Raw genomic sequence first — 23,575 nt, forward strand, 5'->3', positions numbered from 1 at the left:
GGGTTCCTGCGGCAGCATCATCACTGTTCACCTCCTTCTCATGCTGAAGAGGGGAACTCAGTCCCTCCTAGGCCCAAATAGGGATGTGCCCTCTATCCTAGAATGTCTTAGAACCTGCGGAAGTCACCTATGGATGGAGCCCTTTTTTCACAGATGAAGAAATTGAGACCCAGAGAAGTACAGGGTCTAACTCAAGTTCATACAATAGCCAGTGGAACAGCCAAGGCCAGAACTCAGACCCTCTGCCTTCCAGCTCCTTTTCTCCTTTACAGAAGCTGCCCTTTTTCTGGTTGGGTGACCTGAGAGTGTGAGGGAGGCAGGAATTGGACAGGGAACACGAAGTCACAGATTAATGAGTGGTGGATCATCTCTCAGTGATAATCACTATGGAAACAAGTGGCAGAGACAAATTGGGGCCCTGAAGTCAGGGGTCAAGTTTTTTCATTTCCAACTTCACATTTTGCTAGAGGAAGATGGTGTGTGTTGCAAAGACATAGTTCAAGTTGAACAGCTCTGGAGGCAAGGGCTGTACTTAACTTCATCAGCAGAGCAATGAAGGCCAACTACCATCCCAGTTTTAGAAAATGTGCTCTGTGTCACAGGGCTGACCCCAAAGTCCCAAGGAGGAACTCACCTTTATGGCTTTCAGACCTAGGCTCTCTCCAGTAATAGTTGGGCATCACCATTCCGGAAGCATTTCTCCCTCCCAAAGTCTCAGGATGTTAACTTTGCAAAAGATCTTAGAAGGTGTAAGTTCAAACTTTTATCTTCCAAACAAAATCTCATTTAATTTCATGCAATTATGAGGTAGGTACTATTGTATCTATTCTATATATGTGAAAGGTAAGGCCAGAAAAAGAAATGATCTAAGGTCACACAATGAGGAAATGATAGAATGGAATTTCTGAATTCTGGATCAGCCTTTTATTCTTTTATCATCCAGTACAGTAAAAATATAAGGTATTGGTCTATCTGTCTTTGCCCCTGCAAGGGAGAAAGAGTAGAAGCCCAGGGAAGAAGGTTGATATTGTAATGGAGAAACCACAGAATGAGAACCCATTCCCCACCTGCCCTTATGTCCCCACTTCATCTTTGAAAACTCCCTACACCACATGTTTCAGGAGAGACACAAAATGGGAGACAATGGAAGAAATTAAGACTATGATCAGGCGACATTTGCACGGCACTTTATAGTTTGCAGAGTGCTTCTACAGCCCTCCCTGCATTTCATCCTCAAAACAACCTTGCCCAGTAAGAGCAGGTGCAAGTAACTCCGTCCCAATTTACAGTTGAGGCTGCAGACCCTAGGAGGTTAAGAGACTTGGATTCAAATTTAAACCTCCTGACACCAAATCCTGCAATTTTTCCATTTATATTGACTTTCTTTTGCCTTTGCATGAGTGAAAATATAGGAGAAAGAAGCCAACATTCATTGAAAGATAATAGTAAAAAAAAAAAAAAAAACGGAGAAAATAACCGCAGCTGCTAGCTCTCATTGTGCATCCGCTGTACACACCAGGCCTTGTGCTAAATACGTTACATGCACCTGATCTCTTAATCCACGCACCACCTTGGTAGGGTGAGTATTGTTATCCCCGTTTTATTGGTGAGGAAGCTGAGATTCAGGCAGTTCAGTGCTTGCAGTTGCTGCTTCTGATTCACCCTCAGAGTGTTTTGTTTCCTTGTAATTCAGTTATTTTTAACTATAAAAATTCTTAGAGGTTTATTTGTGGAAACCACTTGCGTCTCAGGATGAAGGCGGATCCTAGATAGGATTTGTGTCAGTTTTTGACAACCTGAGTTACTCTAAAAGAACTTCTTGTCTTGAGGTTTTCAGATCACTCAGGTGGTATCACAAGTTCTGTCTGAAAACCTGTATAAGAACTTGCTGATGTTTCTGAATTTTCAGCAGCAATTTATCAACCACTTCCACTCAATACCTACGTTTAAGATTGTTTATTTTCCTTGCACTTCCATGGACAGATAATATCTGATTCACCTGTATCTTGAGGGTGTGACCCGATAGGGTCTGAGCTTTGTGTGGAGGAGAACTCCTATGAGATTACCCAGCCCTGGGCAGCAACAGCAGAAAAAACAGTGCCAGCTTAGCATGAACTTTCATATCTCTATCTCATTAGCCTCAAGAAGGAGCCTTGATGATTAGGAATGTACCAAAGCATCCGTAGTGGTTCAGAGAGGACACAGGTGCTCAGAGGGAGAAGCAAGCAGACAAAAGTAGGAAGAAGGGGAGAAAGGAGGTGAGGCTGAGGCAATCGAGTAGGGCTGTATCGAGAGGAGAACCTGTGGGGAGAGGAAGGTGAGTCAGAAACCCAGAAAACAGGGTTCCAGGAGCTTGTGATGTGGGCTAGTCTCTGAGCTATGCTTTCTTTCCGTGCCAAAGTAAAACATTTCTGCCCTGCCTGCTCCTCAGGGTTGCCCTGCCAGAGAGATGTCCTGAGAATGAGATGAGCTAATCATGCTGAAAGTCCATTGCACACTGCAAAGTGCTACCAGACTCAAGGCTGCAGTTGTGGTGGCTCCATCCCTCTTGGCCATGTGATGGAGTGTGATAGAGGTAGATCTGATGGTAATCTCCACCACTGTGTAAAATGGACTGGCTGGGACACCATCCTTTCTGCTTCCCTCACACCTCTCTGAGTCTCTCCTGAAGTTGAACATTTGTTTATCAATAGAAAAAGAGCATTGTCCTGCCAAGGGTTGCTGAGGATCCACTGGAAACTGTGTACCAGCTCTTAAGGGCTGAGCAGATGCCTAAATTAAGTATGATCTCATGTGATTGCTGCTGCCTGCTGTAGGGCAACTCTGTAGAAGACAGAGGCTGATGCCAGGGGCAACAGCTTGGCTTGAAAGCTCAAGGTGCTGCTTTTCCAATGTGAAGTCTTGATCCGCAGTCACTTAACATTCCGAACCTCAGTTTTCCCATCTTAGAAAGGGGTTTATAATGTCGATTTCACAGAATTGCTTGCCAGAGGAGTGAAATGGGTAACACATTCACAACCTCAAAGCTCAGCACAGGCATAAAGGCTTACCTTTTTCTTTTTTTCTGGTGGTCTCAGGACTGGTGGGCTCACTGATACAGAGCAGCACTAGGGTCATAACCAGGAGGGCTGTTAACTCAGATGCAACAAGGAGGCACAATTGGTTTAGCAGAAAATAAGTTTAGAGCCAGGAAAATGGTACTAGAGGACAAATACAAAGGACAAGAGAAATAAAAATGGGAGAATGGGCAACAATATTGCTAACAAAGAAGGCCCAAATCAGCAGGCTTAGACGTGGCAAGCAGATTAAGAGGGCAGTTCAGAGTTCAGATTGAGAATGCCTTCTGAGCCTTGAGCCTCCTGATTTAGGCTGCATATGGCTTCTGTGGCAGGGGACACCATGGTGACCTAAATGAATCTCGCAAAGCTTTGCCAGGTCTGTTTAGGTCTCCCTGAAAATTTGGCAACAAGAAGCTCCGTGATCTGACTCAGCTCCCCACAAAGTTACATCAATCCACTTTCCAACGATTTGCTTGCATCCAGAGCCAGCTTCTGGCCAGAGCAGCAGGCAGTCTCGGAAACAATAAAGCAGGCCCCGATAAGTGGAATTCATGCCCCACTGGCCACAAGTCTCAAAGTGGACAAGACAATGAGATTAAAGCATAAAGATCCATAATTAGATTCTGACAGGGAAATCCCATTCATGGTGCTTGGGAAGCATCCCCCAGCAGGCAAGAAGGAAGTCAGAGACCATCAGACCTTAGCATATGACATGCCACTAGGCAGGTGGATCATTAACTGTGATTAAGGCACTATGCACCTCCTAAGTGGTGAATTGGAGGAGGGGACCAGATCCTATTACTGATCGCTTTGATCTCCATGTCACATTCAAGGCGGCCACTGCAGCTCAAGATCCTGCACATAGACCTGTATAAGTATATGAAATCTCTTATTTGGAGATAGTCAGAAGGCTGGTGATATTGCCATCTGTCCATCTTTTGAGAATCCTTCTCTTGTCATCTCACTATGGGTGAAAGACAATTGGGACAGGTTGGGGTTCTGAGGGGCCCGAGGCTGGAGGGAAGTCACAGTGCCCTCTGCTGTGGCAAAAGTGCCAACGTTTCTTTGAATGCTAAAAAAAGGTGGAAAGTGTTTAGCTTGGCCTTGAATCAGACCTCTTCTGAACAAATAAAGACCTATTAAATGCATGGTCATCAAGACTTATTCATTTGTTCATTTGTGCATTCATTGATTCATTTAACAATCAGTGAATATCCTCTGTATGTAGGCACAGTGCTCACTGCTGTGTGTTCATACAGAAATGAATGAGACATGTTCACTGCCCTCTAGGACTCATAGGCTAGTGGGGCTCACTGCAGCTGGCAAGGGAGGGAGCAAAGAGAGATAGAGAAGGCTGTCCTATTCAGAGAGACTAAACCCAGAGTGAAAATGAAGGGAAGCAACACTAGGAATAGGCAGTTCCATGTGGGGCCATTGGGAAGGTGGGGCCAGGGGACAAGGTCCATGGATAAAGCTGACATAGATCGGCATACATATAGGAAAGAGTAGCAGAGACAGGGCCAGGAAACCAGACTTGAACTAAGATTGGGGAGCTCCCAGAAGGATGTGGGAGGATGTTAGTGTGGCAGGATGGGGTGAAGTGGAGGAGATGGGGCATATATGTCCTCTCCATCCACATCCCTGATCTGCCCTTCCCTGCACCTGCACCCACTGAGATTATTATTATAAAGTTCTGAGTTCCACTGAGTAATAGAGGAGAACCAAAGGTTTGGAAATCTGATGGAACATGAAATAAGAGAGGACATGAAATCTGATGTGTAGATTGTAAAGCAATTCACAGTTCCATCTGCCCTTTACAAGTGTAAACATCACATATTTTTAATCAAGATGGAAAAGTAAAATCAAAGGAAAACTATTAGCACCATCTCATGGGGAGATCTATCTTTGCCACTCCAGACTGTGCCTCCCTTCCCTCTAGGCAGGAGTGGTGAGAGTGTTGCCTGTTCTGTGGAGACACAGGCAGATTCTCCAGGAAAAGGAGCACAGCTCCATTAGTGTTTCACTCTAATTAGTGCTCTTAGCGGGACCTCTACTTAGGCCTTAAAGATTCCAACATCAGCAGTGAACTCAATTACAATAGATTACACGCTCTAATAAGACTCATGTATAAGGTGCTGTAGGAACATAGAAGAGGAATTAAGGGGACAGGAAGGCACCATAGAAGTAGTTATATTTGAGCTGGGTTTTGAAGGATAAGTAGGAGTTCACAAAACAGAGAAGTGGAGAAGGAAAGCTCAGGCAAAGGGACATTCACATGCAAAAGCCACAAAAAATGCATGTTACATTGGGGACTGGATAGCAGTCCAATAACTTAGGATCTACTGAGGATGAAGATGAATGAATTTCCACCCATCCTTCAAAGAGATGAATTCTGAAAATATCTGGGGGGCCTAAAGCACAAAGATAAGTGGTGTTCAATTTTATTTTCTGGTCAAAGAGGACTATCAAACTGCAGCTATTTTTCTTTCTTTGTTTGGATGGGGTTGTTCTGAGTCACATATTATGTATTTTTACCAGTGTTAAATATTTTCAGTTTCTTATTGCTTTAAATATGAATTAAGATTATAACTAATATTTACTGGATATTCTAAGTAATTTAGATGATTTATCCCTTCTTGATCCTAAGTGCTAACTAAGCACTCTATTATTTCCATTTTGCAGAATAGGATGTGGAGGGTGAAAGATATTGGCAGCCCCTTGACTGAATCTTGAAGCCTGTAAGTGGCAGAATCAGGATTTGAATCTAGGTCCATCCAATTTCCACTGTACTGTGCTAGGTGGGTGCTAAGGACTGGACTCTGATGGGACAGAAGGAAACACTCCTGCATGGGAGGAAGAACAGAGGTGGCTGATAATCCACAAGCTGAATTTGACCTCTGCTGTCTCCAGGCTGCTTTACCTCATTCTGCAAAGATAAATTATCTGGAGAAACAAATTCAATGCTCTGAGCCTCACTCAGCACCACAGAGCTCCGGAGAGTCTGGCTGAAGCATGGGGATCCAGGCTCCTGCAGGAGCCTCATTTTGTCAGTGAAGCCTTTAGAGATGGCGTGTGGCCCTCTGCAGAACTGGCCAGAGATCACACAATCGTGGGCTCAGAGAGTTGAAAGGGACCTTAAGGTCACCTAATCTTCCAGATGGAAGGTTTCTGCCCTGGGGTGCCCACTCCCGCCAGGATCACAGACTCATACCTCAAACGCCACCTGGCCTCTGACCGCATGGTGCCATGGCCTCAAACACTCAGTCTGTACTGCACAGAGAAGGTGTGAGGACTGGCCCTGGCTTTAGAAAACCTGGAATCCAAGACCTGTCCTGGCTTCCCTGCTTAGTAGCTGTGGACTTCGGCAAATGACTTTTCCTCTTGGATCCTCAGTTTGAGCATCTGTAAGGAAAGATTGTCAATGCCTACCTTACACTGTGATTGGGAGGATTAGACAAAGCAAGGGAAGGAGACAGTGGACATTGCATGAAGATAAAAGCACCAAGGTAAATGAGGATGAGGAAGAAGACAATGACTTACAGCAGAAGTTGTCAAACTTCTTTTGTGAAGGGCCAGAAAGTAGATCTTTTAGGTATGCAGGCCAAAGGGTCTTTATTGCCACTACTCACTCTTTCACTGGACCATGAAAGCAGCCGCAGACGATTTGTAAACAAATGAGCGGGACTGTGTTCTGGCATGTCTTTATAAATGGACATCTACATTTGAGTTTCGTATAGTGTTCATGTGGCACAAAACATTCTTCTTCTTTTGATTTTTTTCATCTGTTTAAAAATGTAAATGTCATGCAAAAACAAGTGGTGGGTCAAAGTTTCACTAACTTGACTTGTGGGTGAGTTTTCTTCAGCATGATAGGAATCCTTTGTGGACACAAACTGGTTGTGCCACGTCTTTTGGGAAAATCTCTTGTGGCAGGGCATGAGAGAGGACTGGTCACTTCTCTGTGGACCCTGCTCAGTGCAGATGTCACACTGCCCCCTAGCTGTTTGCTGGCCATACACTAGCAGTTTACCCAGGCCTGACCATGGCTTGTCCGACTCAAATCTGCATAGCCTGGCACCACGCTGGACACAGAAGATACTCAATAGATTCTTCCACAATAAGTGACTGTGCTTTTGTAAATTTATGTTTTATTTTTAGAAAAATTAAAGGTACCGCACACCCTTTCTATGCTGCCTTGGATGTCTATGATTTCTTATTTTATTCCAAGGAATCAAAAGAATGAATGAGGATTATTTAAAAATACACATTAGGTCCATTTTTACAAACCATGCATCATGTCCTCCCTCAAATTCCCTAGGCCTGCTTGCCAGCCTAATTGGACAGATATGCAAAGTTCTTGGCATGTATGATCCTCTGTTTCCTCATCTATAAATGTGGGGTCATGTTTGGTACCAATCTTATCAAATGGTTGTACAAAATGGAAGAGATAGTCACAGAAAGCACTTAGCACAGTGCCTGGCACCTAGCAAAGGCTTAGTGAGGATTAATTACTATTTTATTATTCTCCAAGACAGAAGTTACTGTCTACAATTCCCAGTGAGAAATGAAAACTCTGAGAGCCTAGAGATGTGCCTCAAAATCAGAGTGTCCACTTTTGAATTCTAGTGTGGCCAACCCCAGATCCTGATCCTTGGTGGGTGGCTGAATCAAGACTCAAGCTAAGTCTGACTGTGCCTCCTGCAAGGCCTGGGTCTTGGAGAAGAACAGTCCTGAGGCTGCCAGAGGCAGAGGGCTCTAAGAGGCTGAACCATAGTCAGAAGCAGCTACCTCAGAGGGTGTATTAGGAAGACCCTTCAGGGCCATTGTCTCCAATCAGGCACTCTTGCTGCGTGGCCTTCCTGGTAACTTCAATTTCCCTCTCAGCCCAAGCACCTCTAGAGTTGATTACCAGGGAGGGCCTGCCCACTCTCAGTGCAGACCCAGAGGCTGCCGGGTAATTTGGCCCACTCCTCCAGCTGGAGCTGACCTACAGGAGGATCAGGCCTCCTCCCCCATACACAAAAAGAAGTAAAACCAAAATGAAATCAGATTTTGTAATAAATGCAGACCACGTTCCCTCAGCCAATATCGAGACAAAGTCTATTCTGCTGCCTGTCACTGGAAAAGTAATAAAGCAATAGCGAAGTGAGTTATAAAAAACCCAAATGACGAATCCCCCTTCTGAATACTGAAGGGAAGGTGGGGTTGGGAGTTGCGGCAGCAATGAGTGGGGACCTGGAGTCCCAGCTTGCTGAAGCAAGCCAGGTCCACAGACATCACCTCCACCAGAACTCCCCATGCCCACTGCCTTGACCATGTGGAGGCCGAAGTTCGCAGAGAGGAAGGGACCAATGACAGTCACCTGAAAGGTCAGAAGAAAAGTCCTGATGAGACCCTAGGTCCCCTCATCTGGGTCCAGTGCTGTCTGGAGAATCTGCAAGGGCTGGGGTGCTGGGTGGTCCTGAAGGCAGCTCCAGCCATTTTAGCACCATTCCTCTTGCCTTTTGCACTTTCTTTTTGGGAAGAAGCAAGTGCTGGCCTGCTGGCACCAGCTCAATGGCTGCTTAGCAATTACATCTCTTATTATAAAACTGTCAGTTAACAAATTGATCTTCAGGGGTATGATTTAGTCCCCCATTTGTCCAGGCCTGATCTATTCATTGGGAGGTAACAAGTTTAGAGCCAGAAAAACCTGATTGTGAATCCTGGCTCTGTTACTTATTACTCAATTAATCTCTTTATCTCTCAGGCCATCCATTTTCTCTATTGTAAACAAGAATAGTAATAACATATATTTGGCAAGATTATTATTATGATTAGTAATAATAATAACAACAGGTATCATTTCTAGAGTGCACACTATAAATTGGGTAACATAGTAAATGATTTACAAATACTAACTCCTTCCACCTTCACAGTGGCCCTCAGCGGTAGGCCCTGTTATTATTTCCATTGTACAGATGAAGAAAATGAGGCTCTGTGAGAACGAATATCTTGCTTAAGATCATAAAGCATATAAAAGGTAGAACTGAGATTTCAATCCAGGAATCTCTGACTCCAAAGTCCATGGTGACGTGGAAACTGTGCCTTCCTATGCTGTATTACCATGGTCCTCATTCCTTTATGCTCTGTGGCCAATTTCCGTTTTCAGCTTAAGAAAGAAAGCACGGTCACTGAGATGATGCAGCAGCAGACACTGTGGGTGCCAATATGCTACACCTATTCTTCCCTTTTTTTTCTTTCTTTCTTTTTTTTTTTTTTTAGATAGAATCTCACTCTGTCACCCAGGCTGGAGTGCAGTGGCGCCATCTCGGCTCACGGCAACCTCCACCTTCTGGGTTCAAGGGATTCTCCTGCCTCAGCTTCCCGAGTAGCTGGGACAACAGGCACGTGCCACCATGCCTGGCTAATTTTTGTATATATCTGTTTTTTTTAGTAGAGACGGGGTTTCACCATGTTGGCCAGGCTGGTCTTGAACGCCTGACCTTCAGTTATCCACCTGTCTTGGCCTCCTAAATTGTTGGGATTGCAGGTGTGAGCCACCCTGCCTGGCCTCTTCCTCTTTTCTTTCTTACCGAAAGAACTTTTTTCTTTTCAATATCACCCTTTATACATTTCAGAGGAGGGGAGCACTGGTTACACAGGTGTGATCAATTTGTGGAATTCTATTAAACCGCATACATATAATAAACACACTTTGTGCAAGTATATCATATTTCAATTTTAAAAGTTTTGAAAAAGAGACATAGACCCCATGATACCTTCAAATCACTTTCAACTGGGAGAGAGAAAGAGAATGAGAGAGAGGAGAGGAAGCAAACATAGCAAATGGTGAGCAATGAGTGAAGAGAAGGGAATACAGATGCTCATTCTAATATGCTTCCAAATTTTGCGTAGCTTAGAAATTTATCAAATCAAAAAGGTGGGGAAGAGACAGAGGAAGAGTTAGATCCTTCCCTCCTTCTGGGTGATGGAGTGAGGATATGATGTCTGGAACCTCAGCAGGTCCATCTCTTACAATCTCTTACATGCTGTGCCATGGGATCCTAGGCAAGGTACTTTGCTGAGCTTGTTTCCTTATTCTTACCATGAGAATAATAACAGGATCCCACTTCTTAGGGATGCTGTGAAGATGAAAGAAGCTAATATATGTAAATAATTTGTTATGATGTCTATTCACATCATGCACTAAAGAAAACAGGAGCAAAATGATGGAAGATGCCTGGGTCCTTGATGATATCATCAAGTCACTGAACTAACTCATCCAAATACAGCCTCATTTGCACTTTTAGTCATGTGAGATAACATACTTACTCTAAGTCATTACAATTCGGGCTTTTAAAAAATTGCTGATAAAATTGCACTCCCTATCCTAAGGAAAACATTTAAAATTCAGATGAAGATGTATTGATAATGGGAAAAAGTAAAAAAACATCCTAACTATGTAGAAATAAAGGTAGGATTAAACAAATTATGTAGGGTAAAATATTATGTAACCATCAAAAACGATGTCAAAAAATTGTTTTATAGCATAGGAAAATGCTTTTACTCTAATCATGATTCCTGAAATAAGCAAAAATGCAATTATAAAAGGTTGGAAGAAAATACCCCCAAATATGTATAGTAGGCTAGATTTGAGTATTTTAATTAAATGGTTTAATATTTTTTGTATTTAAAATGACTATCACATATTATTTTATAATAGTTTAAACAGTAGGTTTCTAACCTTTATTTATGACATATACAAACATTAGAAACAAAACTATATATTTGTATGAGATCATCTACATACAATGCATTTAAAATTGAAAAAAAACACATAATGTGTTAAGAGTAATTACCACTGAGTTGTGAGATTATAAGCGACATTTCTCCTACCTTTTTATATACACATGCACACATGTTATACATTTTCTACAATGAGTACATGTTGCTTTAAAATCTGAAACAAATCCAATTCTTAAAAATACCAATTTATAACTTTTACATCCAATATTATTGCTTCAAACCCTATGTCAGGTACTCAAATCAATCCAATAGATTTTCACTGAGTGTGTAATATGTACCTAATACTGTGTGATAATAATCACTACCCTTTATTAGATACTGTGATCATAATTTTATATACATTATCTATAATCTTTTCAGTAAAGTACTGAATATACATATCACAATAGACCAGATTCAAATCCTGGTCTATTGTGTCTACTTGGTTGCTTGCTCTCCTTCAGCTGTAGTTAAAAAAAAATCATACAAATCAATGTAGTGTATAAACCCTGCTAAAAAATAAAACATCTCAAAGAAGGATGAAGTGCTTTCAGGTTGGTAAGATCTGGGGAAATTTCAACAAGCAGGGTTGAACAAGGAAGAGGCCAGCTTCCTGAATGAGGGGAGTATTGTGGGTGGTGGCTTGGATGGGAGAATGTGTCATTCAATGCTGGGGATTACAAACTAGCCCATGTTGGTTGGGGTAAATAAGTATATTAAGAGGAAGGAGCAAGAATAGAAACTATAGATTAAGATGATAGAGAGCTCTGAATGTGAGACTTTGGAATTTAAAGTTAATTTGCTGGGCAATGGAGTTCCATAGCACATTCTTTAGGCCACATAGGGTAGGGATGAGTTTTGGAGCACATTGCTTTGATGAGTATTTAGGCAGGACCATAGGAGCGAATTAGAGAAGGGAACCTGAACTAAGCCTGCCGACATCCATTTCTTCTTTTGAGGAAACAAAGGGACAGAAGTTTAAAAAACTGTCCAAAGTTAACAACCAAGAATGAGACAGGTTGGAATCCCAGCTTATCTGACACCATTGCCTACTCAGCGTCTGTGGAGGTGGGATGCAGCAGCGGTCAATACAAGGCCAGGCAAAACTGTGCCCTGGCCCTGAGATGGGGAGGAGTGTGTTGTGTGCAGCGGAATGTTGGTAAGATCTGGGGAAATTTCAACAAGCAGCGTTGAACAAGGAAGAGGCCAGCTTCCTGAATGAGGGGAGTATTGTGGGTGGTGGCTTGGATGTGTGGTACCACACTCAGAAGTGTGGTATCTGTGGCCCAGTCACCCATCAGTATGTGTGGGAGCAGTCAAACTGGGCCACACATGATCCTGTAGATTTAGGACCCTCCCCGTTTTTGCTCACTGCTCCATGGCAGCCAATATGCCTAAAGCTGGGAGCAAGCTCCCAATCCCACCCAGGGCATCCCGGGAGGCTTATTACCTTGAAGAAGCAAGCAGAGCTCCAAGAAGCAAAACGTCTCTGTTAAAGCAAAACATCATTAAGATGAGAAGAGGCAATGTCTCCAACACCCACACAGTGCCACTGGAGCTGTAAAATGTGCCTCAAAATTAGACGTGGGAAAGAGCTTCACCAGTGCTGACTGTTCATCCCCAAGGACAAGGGCCGCCTGATTCCCTCTAACTTACCCCCAGCTCTGCCACGTAGCTGCGAGTGTTTTGTCTGAGTCTGTTTGAGATGTCTTATGCAATAGAACCTCATTTCTGAGAAGAAATGGCTTGTTTTCTTTCATACAATGTTCACATTGTCAGGAAAGTTTCCCTGACACGCAGCCTGGTTTGTGCCTTTCTTGCTTATAAGAAGAACCTTGAAGTCTCCAAGGGGATATGTTCTTTAAGAGGATGTTCAAAACCCTAAATAGACTGACATTTTCTTCCATGGGGAAGAGTATTATATTGAGTACTGATTCATTGTGCTGCATTTGAGAGGCAGGATACAAGGTGTAAAGTTCTCATACTTGCTTTATTACACTGATTTCTTGCTTGCATCCAAGATAGGTAGGTTGGTAGGTATGTAGGTCAGGGGTTATTTTCGCCATTTTACAGATGAGAAAATGAAGGCTCAGAGATATTGATGACTTGACCAGTAAGTCACACTGAAATTAAGCGGTGGAAATGGGTCCATTTACTCCAAATCCAAGGTATTTCCAATAACACACTCTAGCCATCACTGTTCCGGGCACCAAGGAAGTATGGTAAATGAAGGGTCACCTGTCCTATATGTGTTCATTAAGTTACGGTCTTTCCATTTTAAACCAACCCTTCTCTGTGTAGCGTTGGCCTGCTGGTGCTGCCAATCCTATTTTCTTGCCAGCTGGGTTAACGTTAGGTTCTGCTAATAGGGGGCACTAGGGGAAGGTTGCAAGGCTGGAGAGAAAAAGGACTTCCAGCTCGCTTCCTGGTGGCTTCCTGCCTGCTTTTGTTCCTGGAAGCTTCACCCCAGTGGTGCTGCTTCATCTTGGCAGAGGTAGTTCCTTCCTAAAGCAGCAGCTGAACTCAGTATGTTTTTTTCCAACACTTGCAGAACCAGTGGTATGCATTCCACCACTCACCACCAAAATACCAGCACCAGCTGGCAGGCACCCTCTTCTCAGTGGTCTGAAGCCAGCCCCATGGGACCTCTCCTGTGTTGAGCTCAGAGACACCAGTACTAGCCGATCAGCATCTCCCTCTCAGAGGTCTGAGCTCCAGCCCAACAGGGCCCCTCCTCCAACTTCCTGCATTTTAATAATCCCAACCTTTTTTCCTCCAGCCCAAGGGACAGTGGATGTTTTCTGTAGTAGCTACTACCTCTGTAACACCTTAGTGTCCTCTTTTACTTTTTCAGATACCTGGTTAATGAATTTACACCTAGTTAAAATTTTGTTGTATTACATTCTCTCCGTTCAAACGCCTGGGATAGTTCCTATCTCCTGAGTGGCCATTGACTGATAGACAAGCTGAGGGCCTATCATTAGACTATTATAATCAATATAATATAATGAGTGATGGACTCATGAAACAAGGTAGAGACAAGTCAGAGGTCGAGTGCCTGACACATAGTAGGGCGTCAAGAAATAGCTAATTAATTTTTTAAAAAATGAATCACTGAATAAAGGAAAGTCTTAGTGTTGAAGTGTTTAGGCAGTTATCCAAGCAGGAGAGTCAATAGGAGAGGGTGCGTTGGGAAAGCGCTCTTGAAGAACAGCTTCCACCATTCAGAGAATGAGGGTTCAAAGTCTGAAGTGGGTTGCATCTCAGGAATTGACCTGAGAAAGGCTGAAGCAAGGCCAGGCTAGGGTTGTGACACAAGTGTAAGTTCTTTCATATTTGCGAGGGAGTGAAAAACTCAACCAAAGGGAGTCAGGTAGCCCTGGCTGCCCCTTCGGGCAGGAAGGTGTCCCGGAAGTTCTGAGCCCAACGTTTCTCTCCACATCCGCTTTCCAACCTCCATCTCCCCTTTCCAAACTGCACCCCTGGGAAGGAGTAAGAACCAGCTGGGGAAAAGCCAAATCAGTAGCCTACCTACCTCTTACTAATACTTCAATATCAGCTTAAAACTCACATCACCAGGGAGGCATTTCTCAGCCCCAGAGGAGGCTGGCCCCCACTGTCAGAACCCCATAGCAGTTTCTCCTTCTACCACTCAGCACACTTGCAGCCATGTGTTCAATGCCTGCCCCCACCCCAGAATGCAAGTCCATGAACAAGTCCAGTTCTGTGGGCCTGCCAAACACCATCTAAGGTTCTCAAGTACTGACATCATGGCAGATCTTGACCTAGTGCCCAGCTAGATGAGCCTGCTCCTTTTGGTCCTGATGGCATATGCCTCACTCAGCCTACAGCTCCTGAGAGCTGGGACAGTTGTCTACCTCTGCAAGTAGCGAGGCTTCTGTAGAGAGGCAGGGGATAGCTGCTCTGTGGCCACCTGGCCATGGGCCTGGCAGCTGCTGCCCTGACTGCTCACCCAGCTCTGACAATTGGAATAATGGGGATTTATTGTCCTTTTTCTCTGCTAATCCCAGAGATGAAGGATGAGCATCTGGAAAAGCTCGTTTGGGGTTGGTAATGACCTCCAGGAGGGAATTCTCACACAACCTCTACCATGCCCCCACTCATATATCTACCTGTCCTTACATACCCAAAGCTCTGAATTCAACTCTGACCCAGATGCTAAAACTATCTTCTCTAATCCAGGTGCATTTCTTTCCAGGCAACCTCAAGCACAAAGACTTAGAAGAGAAGAGAAGCAACATGTCCTTGGGGTCCACAGAATATGGAATCTAGCCTGACTGGAGTTGAAGGTCTCTTGAGGATTTATGTAGTAGACACTTGCTGTATTAGCCTGTTCTCACACTGTTATAAGGACGTATCTGAGACTGGGTAATTTATAAAGATAAGAGGTTTAATGCACTCACAGTTCCACATGGCTGGGGAGGCCTCACAATCGTGATAGAAGGCAAAGGAGTAACAAAGGCATATCATACATGGCAGTAGGCAAGAGAATGTGCGCAGGGGAACTACCCATTATAAAACCATCAGATTTCGTGAAACTTATTCTCTGTCATGAGAATAGCATGGGAAAATCCACCCCCATGATTCAATTAACTCCCACCAGGTCTCTCCCATGACACATGGGGATTATGGGAGCTACAATTCAAGATGAGATTTGGGTGGGGACACACCCAAACATATTTCGCACCTGGACCCTCCCAAATCTCATGTCCTCACGTTTCTAAACCAATCATGCCTTCCCAACAGTTCCCCAAAGTCTTAACTCCTTTCAGCATTAACTCAGAAGTCACAATCCAAAGTCTCATTTAAGACAAGGCAAGTTCCTTCTGCCTATGAGCCTGTAAAATCAAAAGCAAGTTAGTTACTTTGTAGATACAATAGGGGTGAAGGAATTGGGTAAATACACTCATTCCAAAAGGGAGAAATTGGCCTAAACAAAGGCGTTACAGGCCCCATGCAAGTCCAAAATCGAATAGGGTAGTCATTAAACCTTAAAGTTCCAAAATGATCTCCTTCGACTCCATGTCTCACATCCAGGTTATGCTGTTGCAAGAAGTGGGCTCCTACTGCCTTGGGAAGCCCCTCAACTGTGGCTCTGCAGGTACAGCTCTCCTCCTGGCTGCTTTAATGGCTGGCATTGAGTGTCTGCGGCTTTTCCAGGTGCACAGTGCAAGCTGTAAGTGGATCTACCAGTCTAGAGGGGTCTGGGGTCTGGAGGATGGTGGTCCTCTTCTCACAGCTCCACTAGGCAGTGCCCCATTGGGAACTCTGTGTGGGGGGTCTAACTCCACACTTCCCTTCTGCACTGCCTGAGCAGAGGTTCTCCATGAGGACTCTGTCCCTGCAGCACACCTCTGCCTGGACATTCAGGCATTTCCATACATCTAGGAGGAGGTTCCCAAATCTCAATTCTTGTCTTCTTTGCAACCACAGGACCAACACCACATGGAAGCTGTCAAGGCTTGGGGCTTATACCCTCTGAAGCAATGGCCTGAGCTGTACCTTGGCCCCTTTTAACCATGGCTAGAGCTGAAACAGCTGGTATGCAGGGCACCATGTCCAGAGGCTGCACACTGAAGAGGGGGTCTTGGACCCAGTCCATGAAAGCATTTTTCCTCCTAGGCCTCCTGGCCTGTGATGGGAGGGGCTGCCACAAAAGTCTCTGATACACCCTGGAGACATTTTCCCTGTTGTCTTGGTGATTAACACTTGGCTCCTCGTTATTTATGCAAATTTATGCAGCTGGCTTGAATTTCTCCCCAGAAGATGGGTTTTTCTTTTCTACTGCATGGTCAGGCTGCAAATCTTCTAAACTTTTATACTCTGTCACCTTTCCAATGCTTTGCTGCTTAGAAATTTCTTCTGCCAGATACCTTAAATCATCTCTCTCAAGTTTAAAGTTCCACAGATCTGTAGGGCAGGGAAAAAATGCCACCAGTCTCTTTGCAAAAGCATAACAAGAGTCACCCTGGATCCATTTCTAAGTTCCTCACCTCCATCCGAGACCACCTCAGCCTGGACTTTGTTGTCCATACCACTATCAACATTTTGGTCAAAGCCATTTAACAAGACTCTAGGAAGTTCCAAACTTTCCCACATTTTCATGTCTTCTGAGCCCTCCAAGTCTCTAGGAAGCTCCAAACTTTCCCACATTTTCCTATCTTCTTTAGAGCCCTCCAAACTGTTTCAACCTCCGCCTGTTAGTTCCAAAGTTGCCTCCACATTTTTGGGTATCTTTACAGCAGCACCCTAATCCTGGTACCAATTTACTGTATTAATCAGGGTTCTCTAGAGGTACAGAACTAATAAGACAGCTGTATGTGTGATGGAGAGTTTATTAAGGGGTATTGACTCAGACAATCACAAGGTGAAGTCCCACAATAGGCTATCTGCAAGTTGAGGAGCAAGGAAGTCAGTCTGAGTCCCCAAATCTCAAAAGTAGGGAAGCCAACAGTACAGCCTTCAATCTGTGGCCAAAGGCCTGAGAGCCCCTGGCTAACCACTGGTGTAAGTCCAAGAGTCCAAAAGCTGAAGAACTTGGAGTCTGATGTTCAAGGGCAGGAAGCATCCAGCATGGGAGAAAGATAAAGGCTGGAAGACTCAGCAGGGCAAGTCCTTCCAGCTTCTTCCTGCCTTATTCCAGCCATGCTGGCAGCTGACTAGACAGTGCCCACCCAGATTGAAGGTGGGTCTGCCTCTCCCAGTTCACTGACTCAAATGTTAATCTCCTTTGGCAACACCTTCACAGACATACCCAGGAACAATACTTTGCATCCTTCAATCCAATCAAAAGCAAGTTAGTTACTTCGTAGATACAATATTAACCATCATGCCTGCTGTTCTTGCATATGGTGTTCCAGCACTCATTCCTCAACTTTGCAGTGATATAGCCCAAAGTCTCCTTTTTGTCACCCACTGCTCTTCTACTCTTGGTCAATGGGCTTTGCCTATGCTAATCACACTGCCCAGATCCAGGGATGGGTGTGTGATCCAGCCTGATCCATCAGCATAGTTCACCCTAGCTCCAGTTGTTGGTTTAGGAATGAGCATCTGACACAAGTGGGATAAATTCAGTCAATGCCAAGGCTCTTAATGAAACTATTAGGCAAGTGTCACTGTCTTTCTGCTGTGGAAACTGCTGCAGTGAAGTGTTAGCCCGCAGCTGCCAGCAGCCACCTCTGCCTTCTCATGAACAGAGCCTGAGAATGGAGCCAACACAGAGGATACCAGACCCAAAAGATGGAGAGCGACATTTGAGCCCCTAAATCTAGATCTGCCTGTATGCTTCAGTCCTTGCACCAATACATGTCCTTTCTCTCAAACCACTTTGAGTTGAGTTTTCATTGCCAGAAATGGAAAGAGTCCTGACTAATGTATGTACATAGATGAATGAGTTTCATGCCTAAATGTTTGATTGGAGATTGATCCTGGACCATTACACCCATGGAGAACTGTGAGCTCTGTTAAAACTCTTCAAAAGTTTCCTGTTGCTCTCAGGATATAACCTAAACTCCTTAACCATGGTTTGAGAGCCTTTAGTAGTCAGGACCTTGCTGATCTCTGGCCTCAGCATGAGCCACTTTTCCTCCCAATTTATATTCTGGCCACACTGGACTTTAAGTTTCTAGAATGTACCATTGTCTCCTGCTTCAGGCATTTGTCCTCTTCCTTGAGCATGCTTCACCTACCTAAGTCCTACGATTCCTTCAATATCAGCTTAAAACTCACCCTATCACTGCCAGGGCTCCACAGCAGTTCTACCTTCTAACACTCAGCACACTTGCAGCCAGGCGTTCAATGCCTGCCCCTACCCCAGAATATAAGCCTCTGCAAGAGTCAGATAGGTGCTGCTCTAATCTCCACGCTATCACTAGGACGCGAATAGAGACCCAACAAATAAATATTTGTTGAATACCTGAATGAGATAAATAATGCAGGCAACCCTAAGTACGTGGAAGTGGAGGAGATCTAAATTAGGGCTGAGACCTTTGGGTCAGCCAGCTACGCATAAGGTGATCAATGCCCAGGCCAAGGTGGTAACTCTAGTAAGAGAAAGGAACAGGGAAGGGAAAGGAAGGAAACTCTATGTGGAAACTGAGAACGGAAGAACCAAAAGAATTTGACCGGCTTTGATGAAAGCTAGAAAAAGTATCTTTAAAAGAGACACTCCAGCCCATGAACCAAGTGCATAAGAGGAATGTGCAGCTATTGGCAGGGGCAGGGTCACTGCTTCAGGACACAGTTATGCTGCTCATGTAGGACAAAGCCTCAGCATTTTGCAGGACCCAGCAGGGATGATGGGGGCAGAAGACAGGCCCTTAATTGGTGGATCCTGAACAGGTCCATCACAGTCAGTGGTGGAGGCTAGAATGGAGCAGAGAGCTCATCCTGAGCTTATGTCCCTGGGAACTGACAGAGTATCACGGGAAATTCTGTCCTCCAACTCCACCTGGCTGAAGCTGAGCTGCATAGTAATGGGTGCTCCTCAAACAAGGTGCCTGCATTGTCCTCACAGGGGCAGCCAAAGAGGTGTTTACTGTTTGGATTTTCTCTCCAGAGCACGCTTGCTGTTCTGGGAAGATCACGGAGTGATTTGCATAATTGCCTTCTCAGGTGATGATTGCTCAGACCAAGGAAGAATTTCAAAAAGCCCACCTGCTTGCCTTGCTGTGTAGCATAAAGGACATATTTGGGAGGGAGGAAACAAGTCAACCAAAGGGAGTCAGGTAGCCCTGGCTGCCCCTTCAGGTGGGAAGGTGTCATGGAAGCTCAGAACCCAACATTTCTCTCCACATTTGCTTTCCAACCTCCATCTCCACTTTCCAAACTGTAGCCCTGGGAAGAAGTAAGAACCAGCTAGGGAGAAGCCAACTCAGGAAGCTACCTAACAGCTACAAATCCTTCAATATCAGCTTAAAACTCACATCATCAAGTAGGAATTCCTTGGTTCCAGAAGAGGCTGGCCTTTCACTGTCAGGACTCCATGCGGTTCCTTCTTCTAACACTCAGCACACTTGCCGCCATGTGTTCAATGCCTACTCCCACCCCAGAATGCAAGCCCACGAACAAGTCCAGTTCTGTGGGCCTGCAAACACCATCTGAGACTCTACCATTTGCTAGTGAAAGAGACCAAGGAGCCCACAGTCAAATGAGGAAGGAGGCATAGAGATAAAACTTGGGAAGATAAGTAATAAACATAGGGTTCTTTGGAACATGGAGGAGGAGCTTTGAGCCCAGCTGAGGCAGGGGTGTGTATCAACAAAGGCCTCCTGGGGGAGGTGACATCTGAATGGAGTCTTGAAAGAATATAGTGCCTGGTACATAGTAGATGCTCAAATACCCAAGGATGAATGGCCCAATAGCAGGATGGATGGGGAGGTAGACGTTCCAGGGAGAGAAAAAGCGGGCTCAGTCCATTCTTCATCCCAGAGCCACAGTGAATTCTGAAGCTATTCTAATGCCTTGTAAACAGCACAACGTTTTGCATGTTGTGTAGAATGTGGGGTGTCTCTCCTGTTATCATTTTGGGTCAGGAATAAAGTGGTCACAGGAATAAAGTGCTCATGTCAGCTTGTACTGGGGGCTACTGAGACAGAAAAACCAAGGCTCAGATGACTCCACCTCAAATCAACAGGATGCTGTTTAAATATGTAAGAGATTCACCGGGCCACTGCCTGCACTGTCTAGTTTTCTTCGAAGTGTATGAAAAATGTGCTTAATATTTATGCTCCATTCCAAAGAGGCACAGATGGGGGCCAAAGAGGAGAAAACCATTTTTAGTGAAAAATGACTAGTGTCATGTCTCCCAACCCAAACTAATATATTTCTTGAGGCTGACCTTAAGCTACCTCCTACAGGAAGCCTTCCTCAACAACTACAGATTCTGCATCCCCCTCCCTTTCTAACTTCTTTTCACTTCACTCCTTGCCACATCTCTACTTGGGGTGTCAGCTATTTTGTTCACGGACTGTGTGCACATCTTGTGGTCTCTCCACCTCCCAGGTTCCCGGAAACATATGTAAGAGGAGCTCAGTTTTAAGGATAAGACTGTGTGCACATCTTGTGGTCTCTCCACCTCCCAGGTTCCCGGAAACATATGTAAGAGGAGCTCAGTTTTAAGGATAAGAACACTGAGATCTAGAGAGGTGTATAGCACCCACTTGCCCCAAGGTTGCACAGCTCATAACTGCAGGAGTCAGGCTTCCGGCCTGGACTGGTGCCCAGACTCTGCTCCCAACTACACTTCTACCAGCCCCCTTCCCATCTCGCAGCCTCCTCATCTCATTTCTAGTCCACTGCTGTCTATGTTGCACCACTGTTTTCTGGGTGCATTGGGTCCCATTGTCTTGCCTCCTGAAGAATAGGGTGAGTGGCTTAGGAGAACAGAACCAAGTATTCACATTTTCATTTCTGTCCCATGCTCCTTCCCCATTTCTGGACGCAGAGTAGGTGCTGATAATATGAAGCACAGAGAGAAAAATGTCAGCACAAAAAGGAAGCATCTGTTCTTGGGCTTTCATTATTCAGATGAGAAAACTGAAGCTCAGAGAGGGGAAGTGACTGAAATATGCATTGGACAGAATTGAGAAGAAAGCAGGCTAGCTCCTGCTACTGTACTTCACACATAACAGGTGCTTAAGTTATGCTATTGTTATATTATATATTATGTATGTTCCATATAATGTATAATAATATGTATAATATATATCACCATCATTGTCATAATTTTATCATTGTCTGAATGAAACCATTAAACTCAGCATGTCTTGTCATTGGGGAGTTCTGAGGGTTTTCACAAACATGAGTCTTTAGTTCATGGAGCCAATCAGGAGGACTGAAGTAACTGACTTTCAGGAAAACAAAGGCCAACAGAAAGATGATAAGACATTCTTACATTTGTAAAGTATTTTACAGCAGACAACTTTCTTAAAAGAAAGATTGCTAAATTTGGCATTAGGAAATCTGGGACTGAGACCACGTCTGCCACTGGATGACTTTGACGAAGTCATTTGTTTTCTTTGAGCTTCAGTCTCCTTTGTAAGATCAAATTGTGAGATGAACGCAGAAAAGAAAATTGTGGAGCAGGCAGGGCCCAACTCCTCATTGCTGTGCTCATAGCAGCCATCATTAATTGATCACCACACTCTTTGTGCTATGCCCAGGTGAGGCTTCAGAATCTGTCCCCAGAAACCACTACCCATTGGCTGGCATGAACGTGTTAGATGAAACCAATTTGTTACTTTCAGTAGATGCCTGTACAGCCAACTCCAACTTTGACTTTCTGACTCCATAAGTCTATCACACATCCAGCAACCTGACAAGGTTGGCAGAGCAGGCCTCACCCCTCTACCCCATAGGAACAATCTGAGCTCAGATCAGCTCAAGTTTAGATAGTTGGTGAGTGGTGGTGGAATCAGACATTAGACTTCTCTAAATTGGCCTGGCAAGAACATTCAATAATCTTACATACTCCCTGGCTACAAAGGACTCCCAGTCCCTCAGAGTCAAGGACCACGGTAAAATGAGGAAATAACCGAAAGCTTCATTATCCTTTTCACACCACAAGGTGGCTGAGTGAGAACCTCCCTTCTGGACAGGTGATACCATGCTGCAAAACCAGGAAGTAGGTGAAGTTGTTGATTTCTTTCACTTTCATCCTCGTGTCATTAGAAGCCCAGTTCCTCTTGACAGAATCTCCCAGCCACCACCCACTCTGCTGCTATACCCCATCTGGTCACATATCCCTCAGATTGTTTCCAGAACTTTCTTCTTTCATTTGAAAGGGAAGTTTGTTGATAATAGCTTAGAGTGAGACCTCATGCCATTGAAGGCAGCTGCCCGTGGTGGTGGAAAGAGAACTGAGGCTGGAGTCAGAACATAGAGCTTCTTGTTCTGCTGCTGTGGCCTTGGGGAAAGTTGCTGTTCTTCTCTTGACCTCAGTTTTGCTTCCAGCTTACGATTTCCAAGAGAGAAGTGTTTAATTCTTGGCTAACAGGGCAAAGTGCTCACGGACCTCATCCCTACACTGGTGGCTGGGTGAGTATTCGGGGAACAGGGAGTTCCAAGAGCCTCCAAATCTCACTTTCCATACCCCTTTTAAAATGTATTTAGTGACCAACATTCTATGGGGTGGTGAAAAATGAGAAAGAGGAAAGGATGGGAGATGGCTCTTATTGAATGCCCATGATGAGTCAAACATGTCCATGTACTAGCTCATGGGAAAAGTGCTGATATACCACTTTATAGATGAGCAAATCAAGGTTCAGAGGAGTTAAGTGACTTGCCTCAGATCAAACAGCTGGTAAATGGCAGAGCTAGGATTTGTATTGAATACTGCTGACTCTAAAGTTCCTGCCCTTTATATTCCACTGTGGATATTTTTTTCTTTTTTTAATTACATAGTGTGAAGCCTGGAGAATAAACGTGAAGCCACAACTCGCAGGGTTCCCAGCCTATCATAAAGGTAAGTCAGCCTCCTGAATAATTGTAATACAAGGCCAAGCATGAAAGGATGGGTATAATCCAAGAGTCACAGATGAGGACAGATTTCATGAGGAAGTGGCATCTTTTCAGGTTGGTCTGGCCTCCCATACAACAATGACAATAATAAACAGTGAAAGTAATGAAGAACACTTATCTGTACTAGCTCCCTTCCTTGTGAAATAGGTATTCTTTTCTTTCCATTTTGAAGAGGAGGAAAGCAAGACACAGAGAGGCCAAGTAACATA

General features: G+C 44.4%; 1 protein-coding gene and 1 long non-coding RNA gene across 2 annotated transcripts in view; one reads left to right on the forward strand and one right to left on the reverse strand.

Moving 5' to 3' along the window:
- The window catches only part of ASIC2 (acid sensing ion channel subunit 2), a 1,127,000-nt gene that overhangs the window by 922,028 nt on the left and 181,397 nt on the right, over positions 1-23,575 (reverse strand).
- The window catches only part of LOC144335438 (uncharacterized), a 41,847-nt gene continuing 40,778 nt past the window's right edge, over positions 22,507-23,575 (forward strand). The window contains exons 1-2 of the long non-coding RNA XR_013406291.1: positions 22,507-22,883; positions 23,250-23,310. This is a non-coding gene — a long non-coding RNA (uncharacterized LOC144335438). The remainder of the gene's footprint in view (positions 22,884-23,249; positions 23,311-23,575) is intronic.

The sequence above is a fragment of the Macaca mulatta genome, chromosome 16 (assembly GCF_049350105.2).
Source record: "Macaca mulatta isolate MMU2019108-1 chromosome 16, T2T-MMU8v2.0, whole genome shotgun sequence".
Classification (NCBI taxonomy): domain Eukaryota; kingdom Metazoa; phylum Chordata; class Mammalia; order Primates; family Cercopithecidae; genus Macaca; species Macaca mulatta.